Source organism: Plodia interpunctella, chromosome 20, assembly GCF_027563975.2.
Source record: "Plodia interpunctella isolate USDA-ARS_2022_Savannah chromosome 20, ilPloInte3.2, whole genome shotgun sequence".
In the NCBI taxonomy this organism is placed as follows: Eukaryota; Metazoa; Arthropoda; class Insecta; order Lepidoptera; family Pyralidae; genus Plodia; species Plodia interpunctella.
The window spans coordinates 2120509-2136188 of NC_071313.1; the positions used below are offsets into that span (position 1 = coordinate 2120509).

At 34.8% G+C, this 15680-nt stretch overlaps 1 protein-coding gene across 20 annotated transcripts in view; it reads right to left on the bottom strand.

Annotated features, from left to right (window-relative positions):
• Window positions 1-15680, bottom strand: part of brat (brain tumor) — a 357328-nt gene that overhangs the window by 241300 nt on the left and 100348 nt on the right. The window lies entirely within an intron of this gene.

Here is a 15680-nt window from a genome sequence, read left to right on the forward strand (position 1 = left end):
ATGAGAGAATGAGTGATGGGTATTCTAAAATCTAATGCCTAAAAGCTATGGCTCTTCGGCATGATATTTACAAAAGGGCACAAATCTAGAGTAGTCCAGTACGAAAGTACTTACACACATTTCGTATTAATATATGAGTATAGATGATACAGCAAAAACATGCGGCCACATAAGGTTCTCGATTGATGAAATGATCAATGTAGCGTGTGTCACGAACAATCAATTTCGTGGAATTATACCTTGTTTATTTCAAATAGATTAAACAACACGGTTACAATCGTAGAATTTAACAGCACTTAGCAAATTAAAGATGAATATAATGTTTACATTGGACATTAACGTTTGAGAATTTTCCGCAAACATTTTAATCAAAATTAAGCTGACAAAATTTAACACCGAATACTGTGTGTAATTTAAGTTCATTCAAACAGTAACAGTCAACAGCATATTAACCTACCCAAACTCATTGTAAATTTGACGATGTTATAAAAAGTATTTTTACAAGCTTTTATTTATCTTGTAATACATTGTATGTCGCTGTGTCTGGGGTGGAATCTGACAACTCAATTTTGACACAGATATCTTCATCCGATTGAGCTGAAATTGAAATGAATGAACAGATGGACCTGTAAATTTAATAAGACCAAGGGTTCAATTTATATGGAATCTGTAGGAATAAACATTGACAAAAACCCAAGCAAATTGACTAAAAAGTCAGAATAAAAGTATTCCACGCAAGAGAGGTCCATTTGAGTCAAATTACGACCAGTTGCATAATCTTTTATGGCATATTACATGCATCGAATTTCATTTGCAACTTCAGGAAACCGGGAATATTACTTTTGAGTTTTAAAAGTTTAATTGGTTTTGTTTTCTAGAATATTTAGCAATTTAAGCTATAGTCACGGCTTCATTCGAGTAAAAAGAAAAAATAACGAGGAATCTTCAGGAATCACCTATTTATTTGTAGTAACCGTACAAAAATCCGTCCGAGAGTTTTGTCGTTTATCGCGTTCATACAAACAGACGCGACAAGGGCACTTTAGAAATAAGTGCCCTTGTCGCGTCTGTTTGTGTGAACGCGTAATGTAATGTAAGGAAAGAAAGGTGAACTTAATTCATGTATCAAACGTATCTCATTTACATTGGTAAACGTTGCCTCAATAGCTTTCCAAGGTTCTGCAATAGCCGCACGAGAGACAGACGTGCCTGTGCGTAGTCATAGACATTTTCATGCATACAATTACCTAAGACTTTCGCTATTAGCATATATACGAGTATACCCGGCAAAACTGGAAGTGTTATCGAACAGTAAACATCTTATTTTATCTCACCTTTGTAAAACCCCCGCGCCTACACCCTCGCATCAAAGATTGAACCACCCTGGGCTGAGATGAAAAATGTAAGATGCGCTGTGACTATTTCTTTCTCTTTCTCTCGTCTTAGCGTTTTCTCGCTGCCATTGAGCGAGCCGAGGGCTTAGTGCAGGTTTGCATTTCACTTCTCACCATCGAATCGATTCGAAGTCAAACGCAGCGAACCAATCACATTGCGCTATTGTGACGCAACGACAAACACACTGTAATGTGATTGTTCCATTTCCCCTCCACTTCGCATGGTCTTCGGCATCCTTAGTTGTCAAACGACTTATCATACTTGGTGACATAGAGCCAGCATTTCTTGGGTTTTTTCCTTCTGTCAGGGCTAACGTATTACTGCAAGGCAAAGTCTAATTATTCTAAGCAAATGGTCACCGCAGCTCCAGACAATCGTAAACAATATAAAGCTATATAAAGTTTGGTAAAATATCTATCAGTATTTAATTTAATAATATTATGTTGGCGGCGTGTATAGAAATATAAGTAAAATTCGAACAATTTACTTCTCGAATGCCATTTTTTATGTGTAACTTTTAGCATTAACTTCGTCATTTGTCAAGTATGTTTTTATTTGGAACAATAAAGTTTAATAAGTAAATAAATAATCTACATTAAATTGTAATCAATGTCAAGCCATTTTTCAGTTTCACGACTTTTCTCACAATGTCTATCTCCTTCACGACGCATCTACATGGTGATTTTTGATCGTAGCAACAGAATCCAACATTGACATAAAAATGGGTGCCTTTGACCCTTTCTCGCTTGCCTACATTTGTTTTATTTATTTTCCTGTCGTGTCAATTTACCTTTGAATGTTTCAAATACGCGTATGCCTTGTTTGAATGGTGAATATTTATATTGCAAAACGGAACGTCGATTCCGAAACGCCTCGCTAATCTGGACGTGATGAAAAACTGATAGTTTCGCTAGCATATTTACAGAGTTTCAGATTTTATTATTGATTTCTTAATATGTTAGTTTATATTGGTGTGTGTACGCATGGACACACATGCTGGGAATTATTTCTTACAATTATTTTTATATAATATTTTTGTCTGGTAAAATACTAGAAGCCGCTGCTTTTGGAAAACCTGAGGCGCCATTTTTTGGTGACGAAAGTGGCATACGTTTAGACACCTAAGAAAACAAGATAACTTGTACGAATGACTAGATCGAAAGTGATCTATTCTTATTTAAGGCTAGCGGCCCGCCCCGGCTTCGCATGTATGATTAAAACATTCAAGTAGTCAAGAATCTATTTTATCTCTTGAAAATCATTAAAAAAAGTGAGAAAGTTAGTCTGACGGCAATAAAAATCTGCAAATAATTTAGCAGAAAACACCATCCACACATCTTATTTATTATACTTTATAAAATATAACTTGATTATAATGACAATAATATCTTTCTCTGTCGCTCTCATTTGGAATGTATCGTTTCATCCTGCTGTCATATGACTGAAGTTATATTTTACAAAGTGTCTATAGGTATTAGTATCATCATTGTTGAAATGTGCTTGCGCATCGAATGAAACACGCCGCTTCGTATCGGACAGTGTGACGTGCTTAAAATATCTGTATTGTATAATGTTGTACAACATATATAAATGATAAATAATCACATTAGTTGTACAAGCAGTCGAACATAATAGACTTACTGCCTTGGGCGTGCGAATTCGATCAGCGTCAATACGGACCTTGACCAATACCCACGTTTTACTCGTATATAGGATCCACAGCTGCTCCACACTATCGCCAAATTCGGACACACGCCGACGCGAACATTGCATAGTATATAGTGTTTTATTTACCGCAATTTTCGTTCATTCATTGCCGAATCCGTCACAGTTTAGCGAACTGTTCGCGAATAGTCTGGAGCCGACATTGCACTTTTGTTATAGTCCTAATTACCTGTCTATATAGATTAGAAAATACAGGTGATGTCTCGCTGGCAACACTATGGGTGTTGTTCAGCCAATCCTTGCCAATATTTGGTATTGCAACGGGAAAAAAAAAATAGTTCGTCATTATATCTATATTAAGGATGAGTCGCACCGTCAAATTTGACGTTGATTTTAACCGGTGCGCCGCTGACGTTTGCCCAAAATGGCGTGTTTTGCCTTTTCCTGCGCACGCTAAAATTAAAGTCAAAGTGTGCAATCCGCTCTAAATATTGTGATTATTAGGCAAATTTGACGATAAAGCCTCGTTTTGACAAAAGATCTAACTACTTACCAATTACATGATAATTATGTAATTTATTTTAACGTGGTAATTGATAATAATATAATTATTATTGACCAAAATTGTGGTATATTTAAAAATCATTTTAACATGAATGCTATTAAGAAGCTGCATTAATTATAAGTAATTCAGTTAAATAATATATTTCATAATATTTGCAATTCATTTAATGTGAAAATTCATTTTATTTTATAAAATAAGCATTAATAGTAAGTGAAATAAAATTTATCTCGTTGTCCGAAAAGCGATAATTATCTGAAACAATTTTTTAATATTTTGACGATAATGTACAATTTACTCAAAAAGTACTTAAAAAATATATTTTACCGCGAATAAAATGTTTTGTGTAGTCGCACTTTTTAAAATTTGACATTGTTAGAAAGAGATACAACATAGGTATTTTAACATAACTTATGCTGAATTCAGGTATAGACTATAACAGGTACTGTGTCGGGTGCGTGCGTGCGGTCCCCGCCCTAAAACAAGATCCTCCCGGGAACGTCGTACAAGGCGACTAAGGGTCACATAGTCATGGAGAGGTACTTGGCAGATAAAATCATTGCCGAACCTTCAAATTTTAATTCATTTTTCACGATGGCCCAGCGCTTCGTGTCGTTACCGCCCTGAATATAACCAGGAACTCGTGAGGTACGGTGACAAGATTTGGTGATACTGTGTGTGGAGTAGAGTCACTATCCTTATATCACTATATTATAAAACAAAGTCCTGACCTCTGTCTGATTCGTGATAAACTCAAAAACGAACGCATATATTTTCATGAGGTGTTCACCAATAGATAGTGTGATTCCTGAGGACGCTTTAGCTGTATAATTTATGTTTTTAACCAAGCGAATCCGGTACATGCCGCTAGTAAAATATAATTAGATTCACGAGTTGATTAGTTGAATTAATTACAGTGACAATAAATTCAATCGCTCGCGATAAAACTCGAACCAATTTGTAACAATGAATCTGGTTGTCGTCCTCGGTATTATTTCATTAGTTAACTCATGAATATTTACTATATTATGTAAATTTTGATTAATTCCAATTGATGTATGCCATTGTATGAGCTTGTATTGTTATATAGGCGACATCACATCTATATTATATGGGTTTGTATAAGGCGACCACACGTCCTGATTTTGGCGGGACTTTCCCATTTTCAAGTTCTCTGTCCCTTTTTCCATCTATGTCTCCACCTATTAAACGTTTGTCTGCTTGTTTGTCTATGACTTTATTATATGATAATTACATAAAAACAAGAAATATACATGCAAAACGACGGACTTATCTCATGTAATAAGTTCAGTCGTATCCTCATGGCTGAGGTCGTGGTGATTAAATGGAATGAAATACTCGATTATATTCTTGGCAATATTAATGGAGTTGTTTGCCATATTCTTCTCCAATTCATACACTGATCTGAGGGCATCGAATTGAGTTCAGGTTTCCGCACTATGTTATCTTTCACCGGAAGCAAGTGGGCGATAAATATTATACATACATGAATCAAATTGGTACACAAACTTACGTAGCACAAATTGGATTCGAACATGGAATATTTCGGTTCACACGTGGGCATCTTAATCATTGGACTACTACCGTTTCATTATCAATTAAGTATATTTATTTTATGGTATGAAAAGTAGGTACCTTCGTGGCGTAGAAATAGGTTTTTTATGACATTTCGCAAATGTCCCGCTGTTATATAAGAATAAATGGTCACATTAGATATGCATGGACTTAAATGTATGTATTAGTGTTGAGTCCTCGCTATGTACGGCAAGGAATCTTGCCAAGTTGGATCCATGGCCATTTAAATTAAAAAAAAAAACGAGTATTACGCATGTAAGAGTGTACATATATGTATTCGTTGTTAAGATGTCAACTTCATATATAATGAAGCTCGAATGAGAATCTAAAGACAGTATAAAATAAATGTAACTATTAGCGTGTGTGGAAGCGGCGGTGGTGTAATGGTTAAGACGCCCGTCTGTGGATCGAAAGGTCCCAGGTTCGAATCCTACTCGTGCCACATGAGTTTGTATACCAATCTGACTCATGTATAGTAGTTTTCATCGACCACCACTTGCTTCCGGTGAAGGAAAACATCGTGAGGAAACCTGCACACTGGTTGATTCTTATTAACTTGTGTGTGAAATGGAGAAGGAAATGGCAAACCACTCCATTAATAGTGCCAAGAAAGTTGTTGTGTGTGTTTCATTCCACGTAATGACCACGACCCTCAGCCATGAGGAATACGACTATGAAGAAGATTAGCGAGTGACCCCGCCTTAAAATAGGATTCTATAGCCGGAGATAAACATGATTATACAAACATGACAATTGTAACCAGCGAAGACAGGCTGCACCTAGATCTAGCCAATTGAGCTCGGCTAAACCTAAGTATAACGCACTTAGGGGTTTAGCCATAACATAATATGTTTGTATATAAAATCACAGCCCAATCGTCATTTAAGGTTCATTATTTTAGGCCGACCCCGGGCTTCGCAGCATCATAGCTTCGAATTCAACAGGGAACGAATATTAGAGAGGGAAAGAAGCCATTTTCATCTATGTATGCTCTTGACAGATCAGTCGTGGTTAAGAATATTTTTTGAGTACTCAAAGCACTATAGCTCTCTAATTGTTTCGAACAGATATGTAGCGCGCGTTTTCATTCAGAGATCTTAACACGAGTTTAATTACAAAGCCAGTACAGTCTGTCCAGAAAGTGAAGAAAACGAATTTTTAACGAACCACATTTTTTTTGCCATTGCAATACCAAATATAACGATCAAGATTGGTTGATAAACACTCAGTGTTACCAGCACAAAGAAGAAAAGAAGCGTCGGCATTTTATTTCTTCACTTTCTGGACAGACTGTACACAAAACGAAGTAGTCCATATGTTTGTTTACTATCACAACACTTAATTGTGCTGTCGACTGAATTATAGCAGCTGAATGGTGGCGCTGGTGTGGTGTCATGCCAAGAACGTTACTAAGAAATGCCAATGACGCAGGTTCACATTCACACCTCGGCTCGACAAATGAGCGAAGTTCGAATTCTTCTGTAAATATCAGGGACGCTCGACTAGGCACAAAAGTAGTATAGCTTTGTGTATTCGACGACTTCTGTGGCATAATGGTCATCATGCTAGCGACACTGGAGGACCCGGGTTCGATCCCTGATCAGGTTGAAATGGGAAATTATCTTTTTCGGAGTGACTGGAGTGGAGTGGATTTTAGATGTTTATCTATATATTTTGTAAAATACTATATGACACAAGTCTCGAACTTACTTTGGAGCTGATTCGATCTGTGTGGTTTGTTTGTCCATATATAAAAAAAAAATGTTTATACAGTATTGAACAGTATGAGTCTTCCCATAAGTTTCACTATTTAATCTTAATTTTATATAACAAGCACAAAAACAACAAGGCCTTCGAGTCTCACAAATCTTGGCTCTGTCTACCCCGTAAGAGATAAAAACGTAATACTATATGTATGTATGAAAATGGCGTAAAATTTTGCCGAAATATAAAATAACATGGGACTATCTCTAAATTCTTACAAAATCCAAATTGCGATGTAGGAAAACTATCGTTAATATTAATTTGTCATCATAAGTATGTCGGATATGATGTGTCATTTGTCCTGAATTCAAGAACATCCATGATTATATAGATATATACGATATGACAATGACTCATCACGACATCGCCTAGGGGATTGGACGAGTGACACGATAACTGGGTCATAGAGGTTACCTGTAGATGGTAGATGTGCAATACTATTGTTTTTTCATAAGTAGTACAAGACATCACAATTAGGGGATCTTTTCATCTATACTATTATTATAAAGAGGTAAGCGTTTGTGAGTTAGTGACTTTGTGAGTTTGTATGTTTGAAGCGGGTAATCTCCGAAACAAAAATTATTTCACCATTAGAAAGGCACATTATCCAAGATTGTTATAGGCTATATTTTATTCCCACGGGAGCGAAGCCCCGGGCAACATCTAGTATCGTATATTTATGTTGCCATTTAAATTTGCACATATCCATAGCCGGTGAAACATTGCAAATAAATAATCTTTGTATTTGTCTATAAAAAGAACTAACAATCATAGAGATATACAACAATATACGTTAAGTTCAAGATCGACTGCTTTACACTTATAGCGACAATGATATTAGTATCTGGCAGTAGGACTGATGAGGACATTCACTACTGAAAGGTCCATTATCCTTGTATTCTTGTGTACATGGTGAAGAATGAAGTCACATATTTTACAAGCATTCATTTCCGATGCAATACATACACAAAAGAAATGGACATTTTTTTCTCTTGACCATACAAAAAGTCAAGAAACCATGGTGTGAAGACAAATATAAAACATCCCGAATAGAAGGCTCGTGTTGTATGTAACTATGTTTATTAAAGCTGAGCTGCTTATGTTATATGTCTACTAAATAAAAATTAAAATATGGATATGAAAACTGTACTATTTATACAATTGTCTGCGCAGTCATAACGAGCAGTGTTTTGATTTTGCAGGCAGTTTTAGAACGATAAGATCGCCTGTACGAGCAAAGTCGCTGGAAAAAGAAAGCTCAAATCTGATCAAATCATGTATTGCTTCCTTGGTGTACATTATAAAACATCTATATTATATATAATGACGTCCTCGGTGGCGCAGTGGTAAAGTTCTTGCCACTGAACCGAGAGGTCCCGGGTTCGATCCCCGGTCGGGTCATGATGGAAAACGATCTTTTTCTGATTGGCCCGGGTCTTGGATGTTTATCTATATATGTATTTGTTATAAAATATAGTATCGTTGAGTTAGTATCCCATAACACAAGTCTCGAAGTTACTTTGGGGCTAGCTAAATATGTGTGGTTTGTCCTCATTTATTTATTTATTTATAATATATTTTAAGTTGGAAAATGTAAGAAATCTTGGCTGCGGAATATCTGAGAATGGATCGAGAGTGAGCGAGTAGTATAGTAAATATAAGTATAGTTTTGTTCATAGATCATGATTGCACATATTTTTCTTTGAAATTGGGCGGCTACTATGAATTGAAAAATAAATAAATAAACATACATACGTCTTTGCGTCCAAATATTTTTTTTTTTTAACACGCTTTTATTAGGTCGACCCTGCACGTATGTAAGAAACTACTTATGTAATGGAATCTTAAGTAACTAATTTAACCATCTTCCAAGGATTGTAACGTCATCAAAAGTGTGTCATGTTTCAGTATACCTTTTGACCATGTACTTTATTGTGTACTTTCATTGTTATATTACTGATAAAAAAATTATACATAAATTTATATTAAAAAAATGGTAAGCCCTTCTGGCATAATAGGGACCAACACTGTTTGAATGAGTTTCTTTCGGCATTTGTTCTCAGCAGTGGTCGTTCCGAAATGCTAGTAGTTTGTAGTTTTGGTAAACATCATTTAATTTAGAATATGACGTGAAAAAGTGCCCAATTTCTGAATAAATGATTTGATTTTGAAAATATGCAGCTGTATGTAGTTCTGATGACAATACAATAATATCGTACTGACGAACTGATCTGATGATGGAGTCGGAAGATGGGCTGAGATTTCATGATATCATGAGAGAATATCGTATCATAGCGGTGTTTAGACTTGTTGGAAAGATGTTGTAATGAACTTATTTTGACCTAAAAATCTATCAAAGAATTTTCGCGACACAATAACGGTCTGGTCGAGGTTCATTTGTGATCCAGTTGAAGTTATTAGCGTAATGGGCCTGTATGTAATATCCATCACTGATTGCTCAATTCATTCAGATTGTATTTTCATTTCCACTCACAATGTAATTGGTTACTCATAAGCTTATTTATACGATAGTCGATATACCTACCTTGTATAATTGTGTTTCGGTAATAAAATATTTCAGTTAGTCAATTTATATTTGCGTTGAAAAAAAACGCGATTATTATTGACGAAACGCTGTCTGTAATCCACACACGTCTGCAGTTTCTTAGTCGGTTGTGACGCCCCGAATCTCGGGGTCCGTAATTAAACATACAAATTTTGGAACTGTGATTTTGCGACTGACCCCCAGCCTAACGTCAACCACTTAGGGATGCTGTTGTAGGTATAGAGCTATCAAGGCTTCTAATTTATAATATTTTTAATGGCGTCGTGTGTAGATATTTGTAGAAATGAGAGGGAACATTATAATGTTCCCTCTCATTTTCGCAAAAAGGACGGAACCAGAGTAACCGGAAGCTGGGGACGCGAATTTTCATCAATTTTACCATATCTAGCGTGCGTAGACATAGCATAAAAAAGCTACGTTGAAAATGTCAGTTATAACTTTTACAAATCACTAGCGACCCGTACTGGCTTCGCTCGGGTAAGACTATAATAAATTATACCTACATTATCTATTGGTGAAAACGGCATGAAAATCAGTGCAGTCAGATGACTTTGTTTTGACAAGTATTCAGTTAGAGTAAAAACATATCAATATTTCTTTTCAATCAATGAAGTTTGAACAAAAGTACTTTTCTAGTATAGTATAGTGTAGGATATGACTCCAATAACATTTGACGATTTTATAAATTGGCAGCTTCGCTAGGGTAAAGCCATATAAAAGCCTATGTTACTCCTGAACTTTTCGTCTATCTCTGTGCCAAATTTCATCAAAATCGGTCCAGTAGTTTTTGAGTTTATTCATTACAAACAAAAATACTTATAATATCTTATCATATCTTTTTATAATTTTAATATGGATAAATCATTGTTAATACGTAAAATTTGCCAATATATGCAAAATAAATCGAGATTAAAAAAAATGAAAACAAGCTTTTCAAACGCTTAGAAACGTAATCAGATACAAAAAAATTGACAAGATTTTACCTATAAACTCTTACGTTTTTATGTTCCTAAACTGCTTTCAGAAGTGGTTTGAACCGCATCTTATGAGTTTAGAAATCATGTCGCTTGTAACTTGCACCATACTCAAAGGATTTGCGGCGTAAATAAGTTCTTTATGCGGCTCGGTAAATGTTTCTTTTGTAATTTGGAGATTGGCGCGTGCGCCGCGAGATACCGTTTATTAGATTCTTTGACGGATGACGAAAATCTTATTATATGTTGTGTGATACAGCCCTTACTTTGAACAATGCTTATTTTCACACACAAAAGGGAGCGTAATGTTTTAGACTTTTGTTTAAGCTGCGTCTTTTTCTACTAGAGTTTTATGGGAAGATTTAGTTAGTTAATTTTAAAAATGAACCCAATAAACTTGAATTGATTTTTAGAGACATATTTATATTCAGATAGGCAGTTATTAATCCATACTAACCGATATTGATGTTATAAAGAGATATGATTTTCATTTTTGTTGTAAATAATAAACGCAAAAACTGCTTAGCCGATTTTGATAGACGTGGATTTTAACATCGTAACCAAGTTTAGGATAAGTAAACTGACGTTTCTACTTTAGCCACCGATTGAAATAGCTTCTATAGATTTAATGCAATACAAAATTTTATAAAATTTTAAGAAATAGGAGTATTTAGTGCAACCAAAAACCAATTAATATAATATGATATTTTAAATTGTATTGCACCATTACGTACGAAATAATCATGTATATCGATATTTCTTTTGGATTGCTAACACTATTTAGATTTTATTCAAGTCGCCTCAAGGCATCTGACATGACTTTTACGACTATCTATAGCGTCTAGCGCATAGATAAAAGAAATGTCTAGTGGCACCTAATTATTGTCGATAGAACCAATAAATGCAAGATAAACCCACTTCAAAGACTTCATTGTAAGTTTATTTGTCTAGTTCTAATCTATAATTGAATTGGTCTAGACCTTAAAGGATTCCAGTCTAGACCAATTCTGAATATACACTAAAAATATATTGAAACGTTATTTTTATCTTCAATTTTATATATGGATTCTTGTATTAGTATTGATTGATAGTATGTTGGTCAAGCAATAAATAAAGTTTCCTCTACACGCTATATTTAGTCAACCAATCTGTGGCCTGTGAAGGCCTAATTTCTGTGTAAATGATTTGATTTTGTTTCGAATGTGTATGTTTCGTGTACGTCACACTACTTATCAAATATTCTTTTGAAACAATTATTTTCACACAGAACAAAGTTCTTCCCGTTAACATTTCCTATTCTGTTCAAGGCGACACGTGACGTCATAGTTACACTACTAAGTACGTGACGACTCCATATTGTGCCACTACATGCTATTTATTTAGACCAAGGCTTTTTAAACCCCGACGACAAAGGGGACTTATAAGTTTAACGTGTCTTATCTGTGGCGCCATAGAATCCAAACGGCTGAACCGATTATGATTTAGTTTTTTTTTATTTGAAAGAGAATTTAATCGAGAGTGTTATTAGCTATGTTTGGAAATAGTGTGTACAGCCATTTGGAAATTGTCAGCTCTTTTCTAGCGAATGCCAACAACTTCGGAGTTAGGGTTTCCTAAATTTTTCAATTTTATATTTTTATATAACACGGGTGCAATATTATGCATGTAACCTTCCTTTTGAATCACTATATCTATTAAAAATATCTGCGTTAAAATATGTTCAGTGGTTTTATAGATCTAAGCATACATAGAGACAGACAGACAGCGGAAAGCGACTTTGTTTTATACTACGTAGGTAATGAATTGTCCATTTTTTGTGTTAACAAAATTTTTTTACGATTGAAATGTTTACAATTTTGATACATAAAATGTTTACAACAAAAAAAGGGAAATTTTTGTTGATAAGTATTTGAATTACGTGGCATGGTGTTCAGTATGAAAAATAAGATTTTCCCCTGCATTAATAATAATTATAACAAATAGAGTCAATAATATGGACAACGTTGATAAAAGTAAAAATTTTAATTTAATTAATTTTTTTTAATAAATAAAATTTCCATATTTCATTGAAGTCCATTTTTGTCTCAAAAACTATCGACTTTTGCAAAACGTTTATAGGGGAAGAGGTCTCACTCCAGGAATGTGTGACAAGCCCATTTCTTTGAAAACAAGTCAGTAACCTCGACAAAGACGACCAATGTCACAAGGCACACCCGCGTATGGTAATCCAATGGTGGAAGGCGAAGGTTAGTCATATATTTTAAAACAACCAATAAATACACATCGACTATATAAAAACTTAAAAAGACCATCAGTATTTTAAAGTTTAAAACTCTATAATAAGTGTAACACATTCATAGCGGTAAGTATAACATTAAAGTTTAAATCTGTAACCGAATTATTTCTGTAACTATGTGACACTATTTCAGGACTCGAATAAGTGTTACAAAGCGGCGGTGGTGTAATGGTTATGGCGTGGATCGAAAGGTCCCGAGTTCGAATATCAATCTGATAAAATCAGACAGTGCATTTGAAGGGCGGGAAACACAAACAAAATTACCAGTTTACCTAATTAGAACCCATTAATCAGAGAAATAAAATAAAAAGAAAGTGAAGTCATGACCCTACCACAATAAAAACTGCATGAAGCTATCCGGGCTAAAATTGTAATGTCGACGCACTCGGCCAAGGCGTGACCTTAAATAACCACACACGAAAACAAACTCTATTTAAACCACGAATAAAATTTATTTTGTAATAATCGGCGCAAATCAGCGGTCCTTTCAGACAGTTTTGTCCCATGTTTTCTTGGGTTATTTGTTCCACGTTATAAAAAAAATATTATATGCAGCACTTACTAGGCTTCTGTGTAAAAAAAAACATTTTTAAAACATGACCACCAAATTAAATCATATCAATCGATTTATGTTTAACCAATAACCAATTTATGTTTAAAAATAAATCCTCACTAAAACCATTCTAAAACCATATTTTCTGCTTAAGTTAATGGTTAAACTTGTAACAGATATCTGTGCTAATACCATATAACTGTGTGGAAGTGTAGTGTAAGTGTGTTTGTAGGCTTTTTTCTTTCAAATAAAATAATATGTAAATGTGCATTCGATTATGATCTTTTGTTATACATACATATAATTAAAGGGGGTAGAGAGTGTTATATATTACTTTTTGTCATAGACAGAACCACAGGTAACTGCTAGTATGATATAAAAATGATTGAACAAAATAGGAGTGTAACATGTAGGTACATTAACAGATTTATTTATGCGGGTCGAAACCTCGTGGGACAAGTGAGGCATACATCTTCAGAAATAAACGACTATTGCCATTCAAGACCATTCAGCTCATAATACAGCACAACTACCATATTCACACGTTCTAACATAGACCTTAACTCCGAGCAATAAAATTTAATTTAGAATACCTCATTTGGAATGCAAGCACAGGAGTCACTGGAGCCTGGATAATGCCCCGTGTGGGTAGTTCCAATTTTTCGAATATGGACTTAATAGCGTTCAACACAGAACACTTATTAGCTTGTAGTTCAATCATTTCTTTGTGTAGAAAGGTAGCAAGTTGATTTCTAAGGGTTTATTGAATTTGCGACTTATTGGTATTGTTTGAGGTTTGTTTATCGTTTGTTAGGGTTGTTGGTAGTGTCATGACATTGCATTCCGGGCGATGCGAATGACTTCGCGATGACAACGTCCAGACAAGGGCATCGCTGGCTCGCCGAGGGCGTCAACTTTACATGTACTTATTGATTCATATGTCAGTCAGTGAATTTATGTGCCTAACTTATTCGGAAGTCGATGTAAACATGTTTTGTTTTTGATATGTGATCATTTTAATATTAAACTTTTCATTAAAACATGGAGTTTACCGTCCAATCCTAATCAATCAACAAAAAAAAAAGAATAAAATATTTGTTAGATGTCGATACGGAAATAGTTTTTACATATATTTATAATTGTACCAATGTCGGCCGCCCGCGACTTCGTTTGCAATATGTTTAAGGTAAATCAATAGATGAACTGGTTATTGCACCATTTACAGAATGTGGCCTTTGTTGTTGAAGTCGTGGAAACCGACTGAGGGGTTTAACTAAGGGGTTCTGTACGTTTAACCCTTCTATCATAACTTAGAAGTTTAACTTCACCGGTTGCCCAAATTTTACCCTAAGCTCAGACAGGGTAGCTAGCTAATTTAAATTCACTTCAATGCGGATTCTGCAAACTATTTGAATATTGCATGTAAGCATTTTGACGTTCAAGATGCACTAATGTGAAAATAATGACTCTAGTTTTCGTGATTACGTTCCATTTTGAATGTCAAAAGTTTGCCTGCAATAGGCATATTTTGCTGACTTGGCGATATTTTTACCAACAATTTATTTACGTATTTTAATTTAAAGATTAGATCGATAATATTCTTATATCTGTGAATTTAAAGAAGTTATGCCTCCAGCGTTTTCCCGAGGCAGCAGGAAAAAAAATAATTGTATTTACAATCTGTGGAACACACTCGAATGCAAGTGATAGGATTATTAATTAACAGACATCTTTAATTTTAATAAAAATAAACATTTTGTAAAAATAAATATATGTTTCAGTAATTTCTATCCTCCTGTTTAAAGATACTAGCTGCGCGCCGGGGCTTCGCTTCTATAAAAAGTACTCTATGTGTTATTCCAGCTTATATTCTACCCGTGTACCAGATTTCGTAACAATCCGTCCAGTAGATTTTGCGTGAATGAGTAACAAGCACATACATTCCTCACAAACCTTCGTTAATGCAATTAAATTCCTATCATGACCATGCTATGGTTAAATCAGATTAATATAAATTTAATGAGGCATCGGCCATCAAAGCCTACAGATTATAGACGAACCGGTTTGCATAGTAAATGTAACTCAATCCAGCTGATTGCATTGTGATAGTGGTTTCCTTTATTAATACATAAGCCTTCTATCTATGCACAGATTACACAATACTTTCAGTAATCCCAACTAATATTATAAATACGATAGTAAGTTTGTTACCTCTTCACGCATTATCTACCGGACCGATTGTTATGAAATTTGTTATACGGGTAGAAAATAGCCTGGAATAACACATAGGCTACTTCTTATCGCGATAT